At 36.4% G+C, this 16,641-nt stretch overlaps 1 protein-coding gene across 1 annotated transcript in view; it reads right to left on the reverse strand.

Moving 5' to 3' along the window:
- LOC138139993 (insulin-like growth factor-binding protein complex acid labile subunit) overlaps positions 1-16,641 on the reverse strand; it is a 121,903-nt gene that overhangs the window by 60,963 nt on the left and 44,299 nt on the right. Inside the window, exon 2 of the mRNA XM_069060638.1 lies at positions 4,071-4,187. The gene's annotated coding sequence lies outside the window, so the exon portion shown is untranslated. The remainder of the gene's footprint in view (positions 1-4,070; positions 4,188-16,641) is intronic.

Below are 16,641 nucleotides of genomic sequence, written 5' to 3' on the forward strand. Positions count from 1 at the left end.
ATTCATAAGATATGATTTATTATAAAGTAGTGTTTGAGACCACAAATTATTTACGCCCATGCATTGAACGCTTATTTGCATAGGATGCCGCTACGACGTGACCGATAATTTGCAATGCCTTCTCTGATTTGTTTTCTTTTTGATCACTTTGGATTTCTTATATTACTGAGAATAGTAAAATTAACACTGAACGGCGAAATGGTTCCATTTTATTAATTCGATCATCACCGTTACTTCGCGATTCTGTATTATCACCATAAATTAACAATCTGTAGATTTTTTGCTGCAACACATGTATTACTTGTACATTTTGTTTTGATCCTCTTCTCTGTTTAGTAAACACCTGATTGTGTTAAATCGTGCAAAATCGTTGTCTAGTACTTGACTATTTTCATTAAACGACCGGATCCAGGAAATACAAATGTACTTTCAGCACTACCGTCGCTTCGTTGAAATACAGTGAACCCCATTTCGTTACAAGAAACTTGCTTTTCCTATGTTTTCAGTTATCAGTACTTATTAATTTTTTTCTCCATCTATTACGCATAATGTGTATGATCTTTGGTGTTTACCACTCGTAATTGGTCAGCAAACTTTTTGTAAATTAAAAACTGCAAGATTGCTTTATTTCATATTTTTGCATCGCTTGAAGTTCGACAACTACAAATAAGACTAAAAAGCTTCGGTGTGGCTTTTAACGACAGATTTGAGACAATACGTTTGTAAATGGTAAGTGGAGTGACAGACTGATGGACGGGATGACTGAAAAACGGATATATGAGCCGTCAAAAATTGTCTTCGCTGTAACATCTGGTCTACCCGAAACGGCTGACAATGTTTTTGTTTTTATTTGAAACTTTTGTTAAATTCTCGTACTGATGACTGTTTAAGAGAGGTGCGAGTCGGTTAGCGACGCAACGAATGTTTCTTTTCGTGCCAGCTTTCTCTTGGTAAAATTAAAACTGACTGATGATTTTTCAGCTGGAACCGAATTATCGACATTCTGATGTAATTCTGCCCAATACAAGGCGGGCTGCCCGATGGTAAAACAATCACTGTTACGGAAAATCGACTAAAACTGCTAATTAGATTTATAAATGAAGGCCGTAATGGCTGGAACTTTACAAAGGGAAATTAATTACTCTTAGTCCAATTTGTGATCAATTCTCGATTTCCTCACCGGTACGCCATCGAAGTTCTCAATTTTGAATTAAAACCGGTTATATACATATAAACATCAATCACAAGAAAAATTCGTGCTTTAGATTTGTTTGAGACAAACTGAGAAAGGAGAGTTTCAGGGAACGCTTAACACCTGTAGTAGATGTAGATCTTATATGACCGTTTCAAATTTGAAACTGTCGACGGAAATTTAATTATGTCAGTTTTGGCCGTCACATACAACAAATTATTTATCCAGTGTCCGACGAAATGCGCTGACGATTTCATATTTCAGAAATTTAATAATGCAGGATTTGTTTATTATCGTGCATACAAAGAGCCGACTCTTTTCGGGATCAATTCGTCTCTGTTGTAGTTAGTTTGGAAAAATATGAGTTTACAGTGAGATTATGCGTTTTGACTTTAATTAGTTGTTACAACAAAGACATTTTGTTCTGGGAGGGTTCTGCGAGAATTATTAATGAGTGTTTGGTGTCGATGAGGTCGAAACAAAGGGGCAAATTTCGCGTGTAGACTAGCGACTTTATCAATTGGACTTATTTAAATGCACGTAGAACTTCGTGCTTAAGAATAAATGAACGTCGTTAATCAAAAACAATACACTGGGTATAAGTTGTTAACTTAATTATGAGCAGAATTCGGTCATAAATCTGTTGAAAGCGTGCCGCTTTCGTGTAACTCTTATCAAAACCACTCTCAAAACCAAAGAAATCACAATCTGCATCGGAATTTTGTGGAAGAGCCCAGCTTCAGATCAAACCTTCGATATTTCTATTTGTAATCCCTTTTGAACGAGTTGCGGAGGCGCCTATCCTGTTCCCCAGCGGCCTCCTTCCGTTTCACGTATCAAGTTCCGACCTTGCATACTTTACTCAGGTCCGTACTCCACCCCTAAAAATTTAAACAACCACAAATTTTCAGACGATATTTTATGCAAAACACTTAAATGCGACTTGTATATTTCAATCAATAAATTGTCTCTCCACGGACACCCTCTTCTAAATGGAGAGACTGTTTCGGGGGAAATTCCTTTTTAAACGTCCGACTGAGCTTCACAAAAATGAAAACTTCTTAGCTTCTTTACAAATAATTACCAGAGTAAACGACGTTATTTCACTTCCACTCGAATTTTGTTCCGTAATTTGAAATTACAACGATCACAAATTAGGAAAAAAGGATACAATTATTTCTTGACAACTCGGAACTAACTGTTCACAATTATCAATAGGCAAACTACAAAATTGCAATTTAAGTCACATAATTACAGTAATTTCTTATTATGTTTTTTCTTGAAAGAATTCACTTGATTTCAATGCGATTCAGCTAGGGGTATCACAGGGTTTGATTCTTTGACCCTCGCTGTTCACATTTATACCACAATGTATCAATTGTTTTTAAAATTAATGCTCTTTATAAGAAATCTGTTTGACATCAGTACTGTCGGTACAGTCAAAATCAAATGGTCGAAAATACATATTCGATTTTATTTTACGATTTCTCTATAGTTGTTACTGACCCGTAAAGAGTTGTCTTAGAAATTACAAATTTGCATTATTTAGCAGCATTAAAGATTTGTTAAAAATTCACAAGATCACGGTTTTGAATAACAACGATACACATTGTCATGGCTTCCTCTTTTTCTTTTCTTATCTTATCTCCTCCTGGTATTTGCTGTTTGTTTCTTAATCTAATTAGCACTTATGCAGGGTCTCTATAAATTATTGTCTGGTCCAGCTTGCTATGAAAATTTATCAAATTCAGAGTGTGCCGCTTTATATGAATGCGGCAAATTTTGAATGTCCCTTTTTTAAGTTAGGTTATGAACTAAATCCTACCCTCACAAATTTTGCCAATCTATTTAGCTTTTTGGTGTTTTTTAATTGTTATAAAACGAATATAAGGTACGAAAACTGGATTGAAAAACGCGAATAACACGCCATTGATGTCAGAAGTGACAGTTAATAATAAATTAAAATTGGGTATCTGTTTCAAAAAGGCGGCACAATAATATTTTGTTCCAAAGCTGGCTTGACCCGACAATCATTTATAGATACCCTGTATTTTCTTTAATATTATTTGATATCTACGTACATGATTTTAACAAAAAAGGGTAGAATAAAAATCGGTTGGCTGTTCAGAAAAATTACAAATCGTAAAGTCGAGTTCCTCATTATCCGTCCCTCAGATAAAAAGTAAGGCTGACAGAGTTACCTTCTGGTGCTTTCTGCTTTATACAGTTGGCAGCTTTGATCTTTGTCCGCAGAGACATTCAACATATTTTTATGTACTCGTATTTGAGAGTTTACGACAACTGCATTTACATGCATTATTTTGTTGCGTTTTGTACAAGAATTCTTCGGATTTCGTGTTCGCGCGATCTCATTTGACGTTTCTGACGTTTGACAGTTGACAGATTTGTGTGTACTAGTTGAAGTTGCTGTCAATTATTAATTTGAGTTGAAAAAGTGTTTTTTGTTTAGTTGGTAGCGTAAATCGTCGACCTTCGCGTGTAAAACTAAGCGGGCAAAATGCAAACTTCTTCTCCACTTTGTTTTGAATTATTTGGAAAAATCGATGATGGTAGCTCGTTCACTTTAGGATCGGGAAAAATTTGGGTGAGATAAGTTGTTCGTGATGAGCGGTAACAAATTAAAAAAAATAATAATTAAGTGGGAACAAATGAGCGCGTATTTTCATAATGATGCCGCAAACGCGAAGGATAAGTCCGTTTGGGATGATGATTCTTTTGATGTTGCGAGGGCGACTTTGTGGTAAAATAAATGTAACAGAGCCTTTGGCCGACGCCCCATTTAAGTAGTTCGGAGCGGCTTGTTTGCTAAGTAAGCGTGATTTACGCGGATGAAAATATAAAATTAATTCAGGCTTACCTTTTCTATTTGTTCATCTGATTGCAAAACGATGTTATGGGCGGTCCACTTATCTCCGGAGTAGATAGGATCACAGGTGAAAGCGGCGTTTCAGCTGGAGGCTTTGTTCCTGTTCACCTGAAACAAACAACATATTTGAGTGGTCCTTTATTTTGAGATTGGCACCACTGTTTCGGTTTTGATTGGTGTGATCGCGGTTTGACGGTCGGATGAGGTTTCGCACGGCTGGAACTTTTGGACAGAAAGGAGGTTAAACACAGACCTAAATGATAACAACATAACTTAATAACGGACCGTTCGATGAGTTTAGGCAACGCTAATAAGTTTACAGAGCGCCATTAAACTTGTAAATGAAGCTCCATTGGGATGCTGGGATGGTTACCGACAACACAATCATACGCGTAACGCGATTTCCGGATTACTCATTCAGTTCTGGTTGCATTCTATTACGTCTAGTTTGCAATCTATAATCCTCCGGTTACTGCATTCTTCCTCCTCCCTTTTTAGCTTTCTTGTCAATGCAATCATCTCTCACTACGAGCTCGTAATTTAGCGTGACCCTACCCATAAACACAAACGATCTCTCTTTATATTTTTACAGTTTATTTTCACCCCAGCGTCATTTTTATGTTTTATGTACACGCACGACGTGTCCATATTTCTTGCGTTATGGAGTGGGACTTAACACATAACAAAAATATGGATGCAACACTACCAACACCCAACTTTCATAAAACAAACACATCTTTCACGTTCCTCCTAATGTCGCCTTCCAAACTCGAGGTTCGATACGAAATCCCGCCCCCGCAAATCTCGAAAACATACCGAAACAAATAGGAATCGGTGGTGGTGGTGGTAGCTTGGGTCATCCGTCACCCTAAAATTAAACGAAAGAATCGCGTGCTAACTTACGGTTTAATTAACAACCGATTGTCCGGGCTCGACAAATTCATTTTCAAATTAACCGCCAACGAAAATTAGTTTTGTTTTAACTGAATGTGACAAAACCCGCATGCCTTTTTGATAAAAGTGTTGTGGAAAATGTCGGCGGCGAAATAAAACTCGATTCAACATTGAATTTCCAATAAATCGGGCATGGTTAACCTAACAAAAGCACTTTGCAATTTTGTTCCATTGTTGAATTATTGCTCTAGCATGGACGCAAACTGCACAGGTACGTTCGTTAGGGAGAATGGAATAGAATAAACAAACCATTTGTTTTTTGTCGCCCGTAATTAAGTAAGTCGTATTTTAAATTGCAACACGACTGTGTCTGTGAAATTCGAAATTTCTCCCGAAATTATCGATTGGACCAATATTTGTCTTGATTTGCATGGAATTTACTGTGAAATTTGTTCAATTATACACTCTTCTGTTTACTCTGAACATTTGGTTTTATCTGTTTTATTCTGGAATCAATCCTAAAATGCAAAATTTGCGTTTAGCAAAACTCGCCGATAGATGGAAGATCTAGGGCCGGTTTACAGAAGCGAAATTAAGTTAATCGTCATCGCATGAGAGATTAACTGAACACCTGATGAGATTGAACCAATCGAAGTTTCGGGTTCATGGGTTAATCGCGTTAAATATTTCATTCTCTTTTTACAGGGTTATCTATAAATGATTGTCTGGTCCAGCTTGCTATGAAAACTTTTCAAATTTTGAATGTGCCGCTTAGTACTGAATGTCACATTTTTAGGTTAGGTTGTTGGTTTTTAACCTGAGACAAGTTTCAACTGTGTTTTGCTCCGGGTAACGTTATAGTATATTGGGATATAAGAAACAATGAACGTGTGTTCAATAGTTAATAAACCATTCTCAAGAAAATAAAGCTAAAATAAAAACAAAACATTAAAACCTAACCTCACAAAAAGCGGACTAATTTGCAATTTATATTGAAAGATACAGATTTTTGGTATTTATTAACTGTGATTAACTGCCATAAAATGAATACATACATATACACTGACCGGCACAAAAAACGACTCACTTTGAATTTTAAGTAATTCATTGTCTTTGATTTTTTTTTTTTGGTGTCATGTTGTATTGGTAGGTGCTATTTAAGTTATTCTTTGCCAAAGAATATCCGACAAACAAAATATTAAACACAGGAAATAAGATTTTAATGAAAAATGATAAAAGTTATTTTTCAGAAAAAAATTTTGTTATAAAAAATTGTCAAAATTTGAACAGTATTTTGAATTAGTATATCATATTGTCAAATTACATGGATGTAGCGCAAACTTTTCAATAATTTATTTAAACAAAACAATTCGGTTGCCATGGTGACCATAGCACTCCCGATCATTGAAAATATCCCAATTTAACTATTATTAAAAAAATAAGCACAAATATAATTTCAAGATTATTTATCTCTTTTCAAAAATTTAAAAATTCTGGATTTAGGGAACACATTGGTAGTTGAAATTCAAAAAGGTATATTATTATACGCATGTCATATCGTGAGGAAATTCCTTAACATTAACACAGAACATAATACACAACAAAGTCAAAATGCGGAGGCGAGACGCCGGTAATTATGTTGATAAGCACTGCACTATTACTTGATAGTAATATCCGTAGTAGTGTATGTACTCCGGCAAAATTGCCGTGCCGCCGGGTGGCGGAGGGATAGTTTATTAAAGAAATCATAATGAGCCGCTTTTTGTGCCGGTGAGTGTATGTAACATAGTAAAAAACACAACAAAGTCAAAATGTGGTGGCGAGACGCCGGTAATTATGTTGATAGCACTGCACTATTACTTGATAGTAATATCCGTAATAGTGTATGTACTCCGGCAAAATTACCGTGCCGCCGGGTGGCGGAGGGATAGTTTATTAAAGAAATCATAATGAGTCGCTTTTTGTGCCGGTGAGTGTATGTAACATAGTAAAAAACACAACAAAGTCAAAATGTGGTGGCGAGACGCCGGTAATTATGTTGATAGCACTGCACTATTACTTGATAGTAATATCCGTAATAGTGTATGTACTCCGGCAAAATTGCCGTGCCGCCGGGTGGTGGAGGGAAATGACGTTAATAGTGAATTAAAATTAGGCATCTGTTTCAAAAGGGCGGCACAATAATATATTTTTCCAAAGCTGGCTTGACCCGACAATCACTTATAGATACGCTGTAGGCCTGTATAAACTGGCCGCTAGTGAAATATTTTTAATGGGAGTGAGTAATCAAAGAAAAGTTCTGTAGGCGGTTGTAGCTTCGGCAAAACACCAACGACGACACCACAATCATTAAATTCTCCTCTTCGATATTAAAAAAAAATTAATTTCGCTCGAAGTATCTGAGTGAAATTTGTTTTTCACCCACGTCGACGTGGAGAATTTCGAATTAAATCGAATTGCTCGTCGACTAATTACGGAGTCGTACAATCAATCAAAGAAACAGCGATCTGTTAATAAAACTGACCAGCACAATCACCACTTTCGAGGTATCGATTGTACAAAAGCGTGAACGCTCTGGCAGAAACTAGATATTATGATTAGAGCTTATCCTCTTATCGCTGACATTTCAGCTAACGTGAAATATAAACTAAATGTAGACCTCAGATTATTCGAGTAACATAACAAAACAAGAATTAAAACGAAATACAACAAAGCACAACACGGTGGTAAAGTCATTATATTTTATTTTGCGTCAGATGAGACATTTACGTTTGTGCAAAGAAGGTCCTGCATAAAAAACTGAACAAAAATTACGAACTCAGTTTGGAAAGTGCGTGCACGAAACTTTGGTTTAATTATAAATTATTTAATGGATGTTAATTAAAGCCGCGTAATGTGAACTCCCGTTAAATATTTATGCGAGGGGATAAAATATTGGGATTCTGGTGATGTTGACCGTATTGTCAACTAGATACAAGCAATAAATTATTCTCGACCGCACGGATTATAAAACATTAACGCACAGATTTCGTCACCTTTTATTGCGTTTTCCGGCAAAACCGGCACAGTTTTCGTCGAATATATCATCGAGTAAAAATTTGCAAATCGCATCTGTTTATGCTGATACTGAGACTCTGTCGAAATTATGTAAATCCTTTAAGTAAATAAAATAAAATGCGAAACGTTAAAATTCGGAAAAAATATTCTTAAGTCTCGGAAAGTTGCGTTCTTTTTAAATGGTGAGGCTTTTCTTGAGTTATGGCCGGCTTATAAATATCTATTAAAACTTTCTGCAAGTTTCTTTAAAGCGGCGAAATTAAGAAAAATATTTTTAAAAATTCACGTTTTCCGACTTGTGCCGTTTAATAATTGATTTTGCGATTGGTGGGGGCGTAGGCCTATCGATCTTGAATAGTTTGTCTATTATAGCATGGAAATTCTTGCAAACCGATTTGGCCAAACATAGGTCAGATATTAAATCTGGAAGTTCCAGCCTGCTAGAATTCCTGTGAACTTGGGTCTTATAGTTATTTATGGTATAAGTGGGTTATTTAAGATATTACCCACGAGAGGTATTTGTAACCTACGAGGGCTTGCCCGAGTAGGTTATTACCTCGAGTGGGTAGTACTTAATAACCCACGTATGCCATACAACGTTTTATCCAATATTCCACAATTTTTAGATAATGACATTATTGATGAAATTCTGCTCCCGATGGGTTATGAACGTTAATAACCCACGGTGCTAATGGCAACGTGGGTTATGTATGTTATAACCCACGGTGCAAATGGCAACGTGGGTTAAAACAACAGACTAGTTATAGCCCAGTTTACTCAATTAAAACTAACTAGTAAAACACGATATTACTATTGAATGTTGGATAAAATACTTTTCTAAACGGAGCTATGATCCCCCGAGGTCGGATTGTTGCCTTGTTCCTATTTGTTTCTTTTGAAGAGGGTTTTGTATACTTTACCCTCTTAAAAAACTATCCCTTCCTCGCCTAGATTTAATATGTTTTCGTGTCGAACGGGCAATTAATTACGTAATTAATGAACGGTTCATTAACCTTTCTGTGACGCTTTGATAAATTACTCTAACAAGGTGAATTTATTTTTCGATACTTAATTATTTTTCCATTGTTTAAATGAGTTTGTGTTCGTTATTGCGACGACCATTATCAAGAAGAAAATAATTAATTTTTGACTTTTTATATGAAAACAACTCTAATAAATGAGCTTCGATGATGTAGCTTTGAAGGCTTTGTGAAGTACTCCACCATAAATATTAAAATTAATGAATCTTCATTTCTCTGTGTAATCTTCATCTAATTACCAATTAAAATACTAAATAATGGAAATTTCATGCCACAATCAAATATCGACAGCTGCTCTGTATTAATTATTTTTGTAAAATATTAAAGTGAGCATTTACTCTACTTCAAAAATTGATAATATCATTACACCATAAATGAGGCTTCATTAAATGTACCGATCTGAACTCTTTAACATGCATCTGTTACCTTCATGACAGGATATTGTTCACCTTATTTCCGTCACAACGTGAATAAATAAATTTTAGATAGACGTTTATCAATAGAAAAATTGTCTGAAAGTAAGTGTGAACAGAGTGACGCTTTATCAATACTGAATTTGGTTTTAAAGAATAAAATGTCTGAGCTGCACACAGAGATTTTGCAATTCTATTTAGGCGAAAGATATTTTTTTTAATTCCGCACGTTTTGCGCACGAAATGAAGAATATTTTTTTAATATTTATACAGACAAACGTAAATGTAAACAGTTATAATGGATGTTGCAAAAAGTTGAAAATTTCATCAGTTATTCTGAAATCGTAAACAAATAATGTTTTCCTTGAACCAAAATACATTAAAATTCAGTAAATAATGCAGAGAATGTGACAAAGAAAATGATAAATGCAGCAAAAACGACGATTCTTAACTTGTGAAAACTTTGAAATTATCTTAAATTCCTTTCGATAGAAAAATCCTCGAAACTAAACAATATCGTGAACAATGAAAACAAAGTAAACATACTTAGGATATGTAAATTTTCAAAAATAACATTGAGGAAGATGTCTCATTTTAAGAAATTGAAATGGAGTCAAGCCCCAACAAGGATTTCACTTGAAACATTTTAAAAACGAGATGCATTTATTCTGAATAAATTTAGTTTATAGCTCTAGACCACGATTATACTTCTCAAAGCCCTCATTAGATACACAAGAATGAGAGAAAGTGGAAACCACTGATGCTTCAAGCAGCGCTTTAAGCTGCTGTAAGTGCAACGATGACCTCTTCGAAAACGCAATTGATCAGCTTCTCCGATCGCAATTAAAAATTTAAAAATTAATCAAACCGGAACGATTTCTCGTCCATTTTTTGGAAGGTGTTAAAAAAATAGAAACCCGAATCAAATAAAAGTTAATATTGATTCAGCTTGGCCGGTTGTGTACATAAAAATGTTGTTATTAAAATTGGGACTAAGGTCTGTTTCGAAAATTGGATTGATAGGCAGCAAGGAATGTAAACCCTTGCAAATGAAATTATGTTCGGGTCTGTGTATCTGCAGTATATAAACGGAACGAACGTAATATATTACTGGCGAAAAGTTAAATTTGGCGAGGACCTTAATAGGTTCCAGGTAATTGGAATTAGTCCTGCTGATGTCCGGACAACGAGTCTCTTCACGCTTTCATCGCCGTTTAAAACGAAAAATCACTCTGTCATTGGTAGTGCTCGACGTTCTGATCAATCAAACATCTGCATCGATAAAACTAAACGGTTTGTAGCGTCGAATCTGTTTCCAACACTTTTATCGGTCTAATATGAGACGTGACGCACCGGCCAAATCTTTTTTTCCGGTTCACAATGTGTGTGATGCGTGGTGAACTGTCGTCGAATGATATGTACTAGTGATATTGCAATATTTACTAAACGTGATACATTGACAAGCGACAAGAGAAAATATTGTCAGGAGAGATATATCAGTTAAGTACCTACTGTATGTCGTATTTGGAGACTAGTTACATTATAAATTAGACAGATACTGGCGAGATATTTTATAAAATGCTCAGTTAACTTTCGCAGTCGTGGTATTAGATACGATATTGATATGGGACGCGATATGTGTATTATCGAGTTTGTGTTGTGTAATGCTTATGTTTCGAACATAATCGAGTGGAAATATGAGTTAATTATCGAGTGTCACAGAACGATATTGTGATATTGTTTGGGCATTGTAAACTGTTAGCTAATAGTCAACGTCCGGTTGAAATATTGCGCGAGATGACTTGGTGGATTGTCGAGTGCAGCGGTGATATTGTGCGTGATGTACCGTCGTGTGGCGAGATATTGGCGACGATACACCATCAAAGCTTGGAACGGCAATTAGCGCGAAGTGTCTCGAAGCTCGATACTTATCTGGACGCGTCCCGAGTACATCATTATCATACATCGAGAGAATCGAAACGTCAGTCGGAAGATATTGTGGATCGATAGCGTCGACTTTTAGCGTCCGCGTGCATAGTTGCGGGTGCGATTTTGAGCATCAAATGTGACATATGCTCCTGCATCGATCCATCATGGCCGGGCTGTAGGACGCAACTATAAATTCCTGGGGAATGACAAACGAGCGAACGGTTGACGAGTGACACGTATAGGGAGCAGGCGGCAGCAGCTAACGTACTTGGTTAAGCTTGGTGCAGCTGTACAAACATCTCTAATTAGAGGCGGGCGAAGTCCCTCGGCAAACCACCGCGTCAAATTCGCGAAACAACTGTCACCCAAGAAATAATACAGCATCCGTGCAGAATGCGCCGTGCCCGAGACCCACATCACCTCTCACCCGACTCGCCGCATAATTTATTCGCATCCTTCCTCGCAATCCGCGCGATTTTTGACCAAATACCTCCGACGGAAGCGTTCCGCTGTCCAGAAGTTGAAACAAGCGCGCCGCAGCGAATAAGAGAGGCCGGCGATCCGCGCCTTGCGGCGCACCGCTCCGGTAACTTCTTGAGTTCTTGACCGTCACGTTGACAAGTCTAGCGGTCACTTCGATGGCAAAAAGGACGGGGACGGCGTTCGTGTACCGTCCCGACGCCGCCTTATCGACCGCTCCACCCGAGGCTATCAAACTCCCGAATTCTTATTTCCATATCATGATAGATTTTACTATCCTCACCCCAGATCCCCTTTCTTGCATCAAATCGAGAAGCTGCAAGGAGCCTTCTTAAAGCATCTGCCCCAAGATTTGAATTTATTCATACAATTGGTATCCAGCAAAACCCTAAAATTTCCCAAACTGCTAAAAGAACATGTGCAATAAGACCGGGATATATAGAGGACGCTAGGATGAAATCTCTGCTAACCGCGAAATACTATCCCCGGACCGAATCCGTTATTAACGTTAATCCTGGAATGGACGAAATTAACACAATTTGATTTCAAGGAGCAGGATCGGGTCGGTCGGACCGCGATTGTGGTTAAGAATTTAAACGAACTGTGGGAAAAAGATACAAAACAACACGGTTTAAAGCGAAACTGGTAAAAAGCACTCCAATAAAATCTATATTTTCTATTATATCAGCCAATGAAAACCCTTTTTTATGATTTAGTGCATTAAGCAGGATAAAATTTCATGGATGTATAGGCATTAAGCGATCAATGGAAGCTTATACGTTACGAGCATTGCAGCGCTCGACGAAAATTGGGTAAAATCTAAAGCTCATAATGCCATATAAATAAAAAATAATAAAAAATACCCCATGTCCACGCTTTAACAAACAATAATATTGCGAAGTAAATTGGTACAGGCTTTGTTGAAAAAGTAGTGCGTTTTTGTGTCCAGGACGTTAACGAAACCGGATGCACGATTTGTATTTGATGCTTCCGGCAACACGTGAAAAGCGACGATAATTAAGTTGGTGTGGAAGCAATCTGCGTAAAAGTGTATAGCAGTTTCCATCTCGATTTTCGTCGAGAGCATGAGGAGGCGACGACCAAGAATTAAAATAGGAAAGTTAAAATTTCTCTAAAGTAGTCACAAATCTTGTCATAACCAGATTTAAGTGCTTCGTCGTAAAACAGTCCCAGAAAATACCCCACCACAAAATTATCAAAAGTTTTCAGCTTCTCATCTTACAAGTTTACAACTCCCTTTATGCGTGCGAAAAAGTTTTATGTAAAAATAATCGATGAGGAGAGTCCCTCGCCAAAAATACTCACTTGACACTCGTGACAATTAGAGGAAGCAATTATGGGTACCGTCACAGTCGTAGATAAATATTCGTTCGTTTGTGTAAAATATCTGTTGCTTTCGGTAAAATTGAATCGTGCGGAGTTTATTTATTTGCGATAAAGCCCCGTAGATTCGTTTCTGGGGGGGGATTAAGTGGAATTAAAGAAGCGGCGAAGAAGTTGTTAGTTTGTGTAAAAGATTTCGAACACGGTTATTGTTACGGCGGGATGAATATTAAACAGACAACAATAAATTGTGTGTTAAAATCCGCAAAAACTTGCTGTCACGAACGTAAGAACGTTTTTATGTCTTTGAACGTGACACCGGCCTTACGGCCGACGTGCATAGCTGAGATTCTGAGTCGGTGTTCGCAACTTCCGTGCTCAAGAGAAACCTCTTCGGCCCTCACGATAAATACCTGGAATCACAATCAGTGATTTTCGATACCAAGAAAACATCCCTTATTTGACGAAAGTCGAAAACCACCAAAATCTGCGAACGTGCCCTTTTTTCGAACGGGCGACCACTTCTCCGACGATCCCTCCGCATTGATATTCATTCTGATATTTTATTTCACGTTCGTTTCATCTTATCACGGAAAACACAGCATCGATTTTGCAAATGACGCACGGCAAACATCAATATCCCTTAATCGGGGATAAGCAGATATTGCCAATCCCCAGTCTTCGCAGGTCCAACCACCACCGACAAAAGAATATTGCTCCAATATCGTTGTTTCAAATTTGTACCAACAATTTACTATAAATTTTTTAGGCCAAACAATCGTTTCGAAGACCCAAATATTTTGTTCTCGTAGAACATTAATAATAATAATAAAACAAAGTCAAAATGTGGAGGCGAGACGCCGGTAATTATGTTGATTAGCTACACTGCACTATTACTTGATAGTAATATCCGTAATAGTGTATGTACTCTGGCAAAATTGCCGTGCCGCCGGGTGGCGGAGGGAAAGTAAAAATAATATGTAGTAACAAAATAAATTTTTAAAAATCCAAAAAGTTTGCTTCGTCTCTAATATATGCAACATCTATGAAACCACGAATATTCAAATGACAGACGTTTGAATACCATATTAGACTATCCTGTGTTGAATTGGTTTTCCATAAGTACATTAGTTTGCAGAAAATAATCGTAATACGATCAACAATTATTTAGATCAAAGAAGGCTTTGGATTTTGATACGTATTTCCAAATCTAGACTTTCAGATGCTCTGGATGCACGAAAGTATTTTGGGTTGCATAAACATGTTCAATTTAAATTTAGAAATTTTACTGAAACTCAACACCACTGTAGGTCCATTCCCCGTTATTGAAATAGTTATTTACGAACCAAGTGCGGGAAGACGATGTTCCCGCATGAGCGCATTTTTTAAAGCACGAGCGACGAAGGAGCGAGTGCCTTTAATTAAAGCGCGAATGAACGGAAGATGTCTTCACGCAAGTGGTTCGTACAATATTTTTTGTACGAAAATTAAATTAATTTTTTTTGTTTTAATACATTAAACATAAACGAACATAAAACCAAGTAGGCAGTGATCTTTGGTTGTTGGAAACAATTGCTTCACTTGATATTTCAATTTTTGCAATAATTTGTGAATTTTGTAGGAACAATTTTCAACGATTATAAATCTTACCGTACTTTTTTAATGGAGGAAAACCCAGGGAAGTTGTATTTTATGACATAAATTTTATTATTATCAAGACAGATTTTTTTTTGAATGCCTCAAAGGGCCAGTGTTTTTTGCAATTTTTACATTCGAGTCGACCGGGAAGCACTCGTTTCGGAGCGAGCGTTGAATGTTGGAAGCGTTGCTTTGAAGGCTATGAGTACAAAAACACCATTACAATTCAATGATGAATCTATTATGTTGTGGTAAAAACCATTTTTGAGTTAAAATTTGATTCATAGTGACAGTTGTTTGACGTTGATTAGCTGTGTTAGCAAAGATACGAAAAACCTGACAGTGTCAAAGTCATAGCCGCCCCTTATCTAAGTAATTGTTGAGCGCACGGTACACTATCTATCAGAGACAGTTTTAGAAATGCTCACTCAAGTCAATATAGTGAAATTTAGATATTTTATCGAACTGGTTGTGCTTTTAATTGAAATGCGCGATTTAAGCAAACGATTCCTTCTGCTGGGATTACAGTCAAGACAAAAGGTATAAGAATCGACGAGAACTGAAACGTGGAGCAGCAAAATTAATTAATAATTAATTTAATCGGAAAAAAATAATCTTGAGAGTAAATTGCTACAAGCACGGTCTTGTAATAAACATAAAGATAAAAAAGCTGCTGAACAGGATTAAAGTGGCAAATATGTACTTTATAACTCAAACATTACATTCAGACTCCATTTTAGATTTTTTTTATTTGGTCATACTGGTATTTTGAACTCACGTTTTAAATATACATACATTCTTTCTAACGAAAGAATTATATAAATTCATATCTGCAAATATACCTAATTAAATAAATTAACATCTCCTGGAAATGATTGTTAAACAAGGATATTGTTCTTTTTACCTTTATATATCGTTTTTATACAACAAAAACAAAAGCGTTAGGCTAATTACAAAATTCTACTGCTTTGTTCGGTCTTGTTTCGTGGAAAAAACATCATTTTGAAATACGTTTCACTGTTGTAGTCTTAAAAAAATAGAAAGAACAAAACATTTTTGTTATCTCTATATTTAGATTAATTGTGCAAACATCTAAGCTTTAATAGAGCTGTCGACAGATTTTTATCGATTAATTAATTTTTATTCATTATGTTACCTAGACCAAATAATCATTATTAAATTAAAATTGACACGTGGTTCGACAGCAATCAGAACGATACAAGAAAGTTTTTGTCGCTCTGATGATGACAGTTTTGCTGTCGAAACGCGTGTCAGCGTTAGTTTAATATTAATTTGGTGTCAGGAAATTAATAAAGTGTTGTAGTTGTGAACGCCAAGCGGTCCATTAAATTTTCGTTTTTATTTGAACGAAAAGATTCATTTAATACGTTCTTTGTGGTATACATTTTGAACACCTTGAAATTTGTCTCGTTTTGTACATTTTTGATCGACATTAACAAAATTAGAACCATTGTTACACTTGAGAGCTACGTGTTGCAGCACCCGTATTGATTAATGCGGTGAAATACTTTGGCACGGATGAAATTCGAAAAAAGAGGAAGGTAGTTGTGAAAAGTACGGTCGAAAAAGTATTGTCGTAATTAAAATGTATTGTAATGTAACGCGATAAGCATGTAAAACATGCAGTACTGGACGTTTCCCTGGAATTAATAATAAAGTTTTAAATTACATTTTAACTAGTTTCGCGTTTCTGGTTGCTCCGGTGTTTATCAGATGCAGAATTTGTTCCGAGTGGAGTTCTCTTTA

This window comes from Tenebrio molitor, chromosome X, assembly GCF_963966145.1.
Source record: "Tenebrio molitor chromosome X, icTenMoli1.1, whole genome shotgun sequence".
In the NCBI taxonomy this organism is placed as follows: Eukaryota; Metazoa; Arthropoda; class Insecta; order Coleoptera; family Tenebrionidae; genus Tenebrio; species Tenebrio molitor.